We start from the raw sequence: 6974 nt of genomic DNA, 5'->3' as shown, positions 1-6974 counted from the left end.
AGCGATCCCCCCTCTGATTGGCCCCAGCGCTCGAAGCCACCACGGAGCTTCACTTCCCCAAAGGCCGCCAGCAGCTCTCCTTTCTGAGCCGTGGCTTCCTGTGCTGGGCTTGGCTTGGGGCGGGCCTCAGCAGGGCCCCGAGCTCTGCTGCAAGCCCTGTCACATGGAGCAGCAGTCTGCTCCGCTCTCGCCAAACCCCAGCTGTTTGACATCATCAGCCCGGTCTGCACGGGCCCCACGCCGGGCCCAGAGGTGCCGGGCTCGCCCCCTGCCATTCACACCACTGCAAATCAAGGGAAACATCAATGCCCTGATCCAGGGGCGACTGGGTCTGCCTAAAAGTGGAGGGGACATAAGGCTCCTTCCCCTTCGTGGCCCCATCCCTGCCGTCCACTTCCCCCAAGGCCCTGGTCCCTGACCAAGCCGGAAGCTGGAGCCAGGCTGGCGATCCCCAGACCCTCCACCTGCCTGAGTAGAGGGGCCCGAGAGCAACCCCAGCCTGGGCTTTGTTCCCACCCCCCAGGTCCCTCACCGAGGGCAGATGGAGGGTCCAAGTCTCCCCACAGCTGCAGGCTCCCAGCTGGGCTGCCCTTCCAGCCTGGCTGGGGGTCAGGGCTTTGGAGAGAAGAGGAGAGGCAGGGATCCAGGATCCTGACACACACACTCCCCCACAGGGTGGAGGGTGAGGAGTCCCAGGCATGGACAGACAATCAGTAATCGCAAAACCCTCTGCAGGACACGTGTGTCATAAACAGCCTGTGGAGGGGGCCTGATCTGTTGCTCTGGGAAATGGCAGCAGCACATCCCTGGGCTCCTTAGCTCATGGGTGGCCAGGCTGCTGGGCGCACTGCCCCTGCCTGCAGGCACTGCTCCCACAGCTCCCATTGGTTGTGGCTCCTGGCCAATGGGAGCTGCAGAGTCGGTGCTGGGGAGGGAGCAGCTAAGAGACAGGGTGGCCAACAGATTTCACCGGTAGCTTCAGGGAATCTCCAAAGGGCTGCTGACGGCCGGGGGTCGGGTGGGAAGGAGGCAACTGCCCCAGGGACTGGCGATTCAAAAGGGACTAGGGCCAGTCCCGAAAAGCGGCAGAAAAAATGAGAGAAGAGCCGCACCAGAATTTTTTTTTTGAGCAATTTTTGTTGCGCAAAAAAAAAAAAAAAAAAAAAAAAAAACCGCTGCCCCTTTAAAAGAAAAGACAAGGCTTTTTGGCCACAACAGGCTCCTGTCGACCATTTTGAATCGCCACACCAGATGGCTCCCCTACCCCGGTGAGCAGAGGGAGCCGAGGACCATTTCTAGAGGAACAGGGGCGGCTTCACGAGCCGCACTTTAAGGGGGGGAAGAGCCGCATGCGGCTCGTGAGCCGTGAGTTGGCCACCCCTGGACTAGGGCTCCCAGGCACAGCTACCAGAGCCCAGGGCCCTTTAAATCACCAGCACAGCTCTGCACAGCTCTGAAGGGCTGGCGGAAGTGTGCGGGGGAGGCTAGCCATAACCCCATCCCTTTGGCCTGAGGCCCCAGCCCTTATGGGAGCACACAGTCTCCCCCACCTGGCCCAGGGGCCTGGCAAGTCTGTCAGTCCCCCAGGGGACCAGCAGCAGATATAGGGCAGGGCGAGCAAGGCGGCTGCTGCACGGTGGAGGAGCGCACGCGCATGCGCCGAAACGCCGCGCAACACAGGTGAGAGAGGAGACGCCCGTGAGAAGTGCCCTGCGAAATTGTGCTGCCCTGGGCCCCGCAAAACTCTCATCTGCCCCTACTGGGGGTGGAGAGGGGTGAAGGAGAGGGGAGGAGGGAGACTCACCAAGCAACAGCAGCAGCCCATCCTGGGAGGGCTCGGGGAAGGATCAGAGCCGGGAGCGGAAGATCTGGTGAGTGGGGCGTCACGGCTCACAGGTCATGCCCACACTTGACACATCGGTCCCCGGATGGGACCACCCCTCTCCAATGTGGCATCCCCTTCTCGGGGAGCCCACTCCACTACAATGGTAGTCTGACAGTCTTTCTCAGGAGGTCCACTTCAGCGTGGCTACCCTCTCTTGGGGTGCCCATTCTCACTTGTGGAGTTAGCCCTTCCACCCCTGAGCCAGTGCCTCTCGGGGCCTGATGTGAGTCGCCCACCTGTTCCTGATCTGCTGGCCACAAACTCATCCACCAGTGTCCCCGCACTGTGCAAGTCTTTGGACTTCCGGTTGGCCAACCACACCTTGAGGTCTGGAGGGCAATTGTCCTACAGTTGCTCCATCCCCACCAGGTTGCACACATCCCCAGTGGTTGTAGCCCCAGCCCCCGTCCCCCACTTGTGGAGATATGCCCCCAGCAGGTTGTGTCACCTCCAAGGAAGTTGCTCTGGGGACTTGTGCACACCCCAGAACCGTGTCCAGTCGGCCTCCGAGGTCAGCTCAAACCTCAGCAGCCAGGCCTGTTTGAAAAGCTCATAGTCCCCGGTCTCAATCCCGTCCACTTGGCCAAATGTCATTTTGGTCTTGGGCACCTGCAGGGGGTCAGACAGCGGAGCCTGTCTGCAGGGTTAATCCGGTGCAGATCACAAGCCCTCTCAAAGGCTGGGAGGTGTCAGTCCCCGTAATACACGAGGTTCGAAGGGATGCCGGAAAGGATGAGACCACAACTGGGGGTTTTAAAAAGCACAAACTGATTTTATTTTGATGACGCCAGACAATCATCAGAACAAAAATTAAACAGATTGCCAGACAACACAAAACAATTCCCTGAGGCTTTTCTAAATCACAATAATTCCCAATAACTGCCCAGGGGTTAGGAACAGTTGAATTAACACTGGTATTGTCCATAGGGCTGATTATTTACACAACTTTATACAAGGAAACAGTAAAAAACCTAAACCACAACTATTTATAAACTAACTTAGTAACTTTTTAGCCACTGTCACTTGACAAGCAATAAGGACAACTAAGAAATCAATTAGGATAGGGATGATGGCGGGGGAGGGGAGGTGTTATACCAGTTTTGGAGACAGCAGGAACACAAGTACCAGTCACATGCTCATAAACTGTCTCCACTCGGGTCGACCAACTCGGAGTACACTCAGTAGGACTCGAGAGCGGGGGGTGCAAGGCGTCTGGGTGATCAGGCCAGGCGTTCACTCGATGCGAATCCCCAGTGAGAGAGGGGCTGCCTGCCTGTTTTATTGCCTGTGAACTTATCACCCCATAGGTTGGTTTTTGCTGTAGTGGGTGGAGTAGCAGGCCTGAGCACAAGTCAGCCCATTGGCTGATCTTTCACTGCAATGGGTGGAGCGAGCAGGGGAAGATTATTAATTTACATGCCCTTATTTGGAAAACACTCCACCTCACAGACAGAGCCCCCTATACCAGCCTCAGAGGTATTACAGGCTATGGCTCCCTGCGACGGGCAGCCATTTCTGATGTTCTGTCTCGGACATGCCCCCGTGGCTGTCCGGAGCAAGCGGTAAGAGGGTTGCCTAAGGTGAGAGCGCACGTAAGGGTAATTAGCAAGAAGCCAATTGGGTAAATTGAGGTTCTGGTGAGCTGCTGTCTTCAGAAAGGGGGAAAAGGAAAAGTAAGCAACAGTAACAGGGAATGCGGAAACAACTCTGTGGATAAGAGCTTTTGCAACAGCAGTGCCCACTAAAAAGGCTAGTAACACAAGAGCACATACAATCAACCACTGCTTAATGGTGGATGCCCAAGTACTCAGTCCCCAAGAGGAAAGTTTTGTTTGCCACCAGTCCCATTCTTCCCGCTGTTCGCGAATCCGAACTGCAAGTGAGGTCAGCTGTTGGGTGATGGCTGAAACGTTGTTCCACCCGGGCTTGAAACGCAAACAGGATTGGTCCTTAAACCTGGGGTCAAGGTCCTCGAGTGCCATACGAAAGTCCTTCTGCAATATAACCTGTATCATTAGACGATTCTTTTCGGCATAATGAGCTAGTACAGTGAGAGCCAAATCGACTTGTCGAAACCCTTCAGCGGTCAAATTAGTGAGGGCTTCGAGATTGCGGGACATTTGGTAACATATCCCCAAACTAAAGATTCAGTGGCAGACTTAAATTTTTTCCAGCTTGATGGTTCTCGTCGGCTCCGGAAGTCAAACAGCCGGTGGGGGGCTCGAATGGGTTGGTACCTGAAAAACAAAAAGGGGACAAACAACGCCCTCAAGGCGGGCTAATTAAGATCGAAGAGAAAGCCAATTGTGACAGACTAACGTAGGTTGCTTCAACGCTATTTAATCCCTGTACAAAGACTATCTTTCCAGTGGGGGTGTGGGGCATATCGGGGGGGATGATGGATACCTGTGCCCCCGTGTCTAACAAAAAGGGGATAATTGTCTCGTTTTCGGTAGTCAGGTTTTGATAGGGTCGAGGGTCATTTAAATCGGGCCGAGTGACCGCTAGGCACTCGGCCTTTCCCCGTTTTTTGGCTGCGGGGGAATAGGGCGATCTTCCCACTCCAATTTCACAGCCAAGTCTTTCTGTTGATCACTATTCATTTTCCTAATAGCTTCCTTGGCGAGTCCCTTACCCAATAAAAATCCAAAAATCTTACGCTCGATGAACGAACGCTCGGGGTATTTGGGTTTGGGCACCATTTTGGACCCTTTCACCAGAGTAGAGGGGGTTGCAAGTAGGGCGGCCTTTAGTGTTGCCCACTTCACCCTCTCTACAGCGTCGTATAGTCGGCCAATAGGTTGTCCTGTGTATCCCCTTAGCCACAGAAGAGCCCCTGTGTCGAGATTAGGGCTGTTGTCCACAGCTAGGGTAACAGCCGCATCTTCTATGGGAATCTGAGTGGGATCATCAACAAAACGAAATGGGTTTTGTGCTACCGTCTGAACGTTAGTTAAGTTGAGGGGGTGTGCGGTGGGATCCCAGAGCAGAATAGAACTCCCAGCGATCGCGTACATAAGGGTAGTGGAGTTATTCACACAATCAGGTGGCATCTGTACTGCGCGAAATCCCCCTTGTATTTGGAGGTGCGCGGCAGCCGTGGCTGTTACAGGCCAATGATTATTCGCTGCCAGTACTTCCCCCATAAGGCCCCGCGACCAGCTCCCAGTACGGGTTAACGTTAAGGCTTCCTCCCAGTCAACCCAGTCACTCCCCTGTTCCAAGGCTAATCTCCCTACCCAGATTATAGGAGGCTCATCTGGACGTCGGGTAGTATCCGTGATGAACTCCTTCATTTCCGCCTTGGTTTGGGGGCGGGTCTCAGTTACCTGAGAGGTATTCCCCTGACCATCCATTTTTGATCGGGTTACGGTCACAGGAAGGGCCTCCGGTACAATCAGGTCGGGAGCTGTGGGTATGGTTGAACTCAGGGTAGTCAAGCCAGGGTAAATGTTTGGTGGGTCATGAGAGCCTTGGTATGGGGGAGGAAGTTGTGTCTCTAAAGGAGGCGTCTTTGGCGTCTGAGGGGAAGACTCTGGTTCTCCCTCCGACTGCGAGTGCGCCACCCCACGGGCACAATTTGTAACGACCCCATGGTAGACGGTAACTTTATCAAGGGCTGCTGCTAGGGTATTGCAGATGGCAGCCAGAACATCCTCTGATTTATAAGAATCGGGGCGTAGTTTTTTAACCTTTTTTATCCCATCTAACCTTTGGACCAATCCTATTAACAGGTGGTATGTAGGTGATCCATGTGGGGCTCTTGGCTCGGGGGCCAAGATGGAGGGGGCTACCCCACAGAGTTTAATTACCCTGTTCACCTCTTTCCAGAGGCTAAGAGGGTTTGAATTAGGGGCTGTCTCACCCACTTGAGTGAGACACGGTTGAAGGTTATTATCGGCCGGGGTGGCCCTGAAGGTGGGATTGCAAGTTAGCAAGCAGCCCACATCGCTCAACCCCAAAGGAACGGTGTAGGTCCTAAAATCATGGCCGTGTCCTATGATACAGACCCAGTCAAAAGTGTTAGGGGCCCCTTCGCGCTGTCGAGTACAGAGGAGGTGGTATTGCAAATGATTAAACTGATCCTCCTCAGAACCTGGGGTCTCAGTTTTAGCCCAGGGGCAACTGTCAGAGTTGTCATGGTTCCGGCATCCTGTTCGTGACGCCATGTCAGTCCCTGTAATACACGAGGTTCGAAGGGATGCCAGAAAGGATGAGACCACAACTGGGGGTTTTAAAAAGCACAAACTGATTGTATTTTGATGACGCCAGACAATCATCAGAACAAAAATTAAACAGATTGCCAGACAACACAAAACAATTCCCTGAGGCTTTTCTAAATCACAATAATTCCCAATAACTGCCCAGGGGTTAGGAACAGTTGAATTAACACTGGTATTGTCCATAGGGCTGATTATTTACACAACTTTATACAAGGAAACAGTAAAAAACCTAAACCACAACTATTTATAAACTAACTTAGTAACTTTTTAGCCACTGTCACTTGACAAGCAATAAGGACAACTAAGAAATCAATTAGGATAGGGATGATGGCGGGGGGGGGGGAGGTGTTATACCAGTTTTGGAGACAGCAGGAACACAAGTACCAGTCGCATGCTCATAAACTGTCTCCACTCGGGTCGACCAACTCGGAGTACGCTCAGTAGGACTCGAGAGCGGGGGGTGCAAGGCGTCTGGGTGATCAGGCCAGGCGTTCACTCGATGCGAATCCCCAGTGAGAGAGGGGCTGCCTGCCTGTTTTATTGCCTGTGAACTTATCACCCCATAGGTTGGTTTTTGCTGCAGTGGGTGGAGTAGCAGGCCTGAGCACAAGTCAGCCCATTGGCTGATCTTTCACTGCAATGGGTGGAGCGAGCAGGGGAAGATTATTAATTTACATGCCCTTATTTGGAAAACACTCCACCGCACAGACAGAGCCCCCTATACCAGCCTCAGAGGTATTACACGCTATGGCTCCCTGCGACGGGCAGCCATTTCTGATGTTCTGTCTCGGACAGGAGGTAGGCAGCCATGTCATCTCTCTAAACGGGGTAGCAGCTTGGAGTCCAGCTTCCTGCCAGCACTGCAT

This window comes from Pelodiscus sinensis, chromosome 19, assembly GCF_049634645.1.
Source record: "Pelodiscus sinensis isolate JC-2024 chromosome 19, ASM4963464v1, whole genome shotgun sequence".
Classification (NCBI taxonomy): domain Eukaryota; kingdom Metazoa; phylum Chordata; order Testudines; family Trionychidae; genus Pelodiscus; species Pelodiscus sinensis.
The sequence above is the reverse complement of the archived record's forward strand: the minus strand, read 5'-3'. Positions refer to the sequence as shown.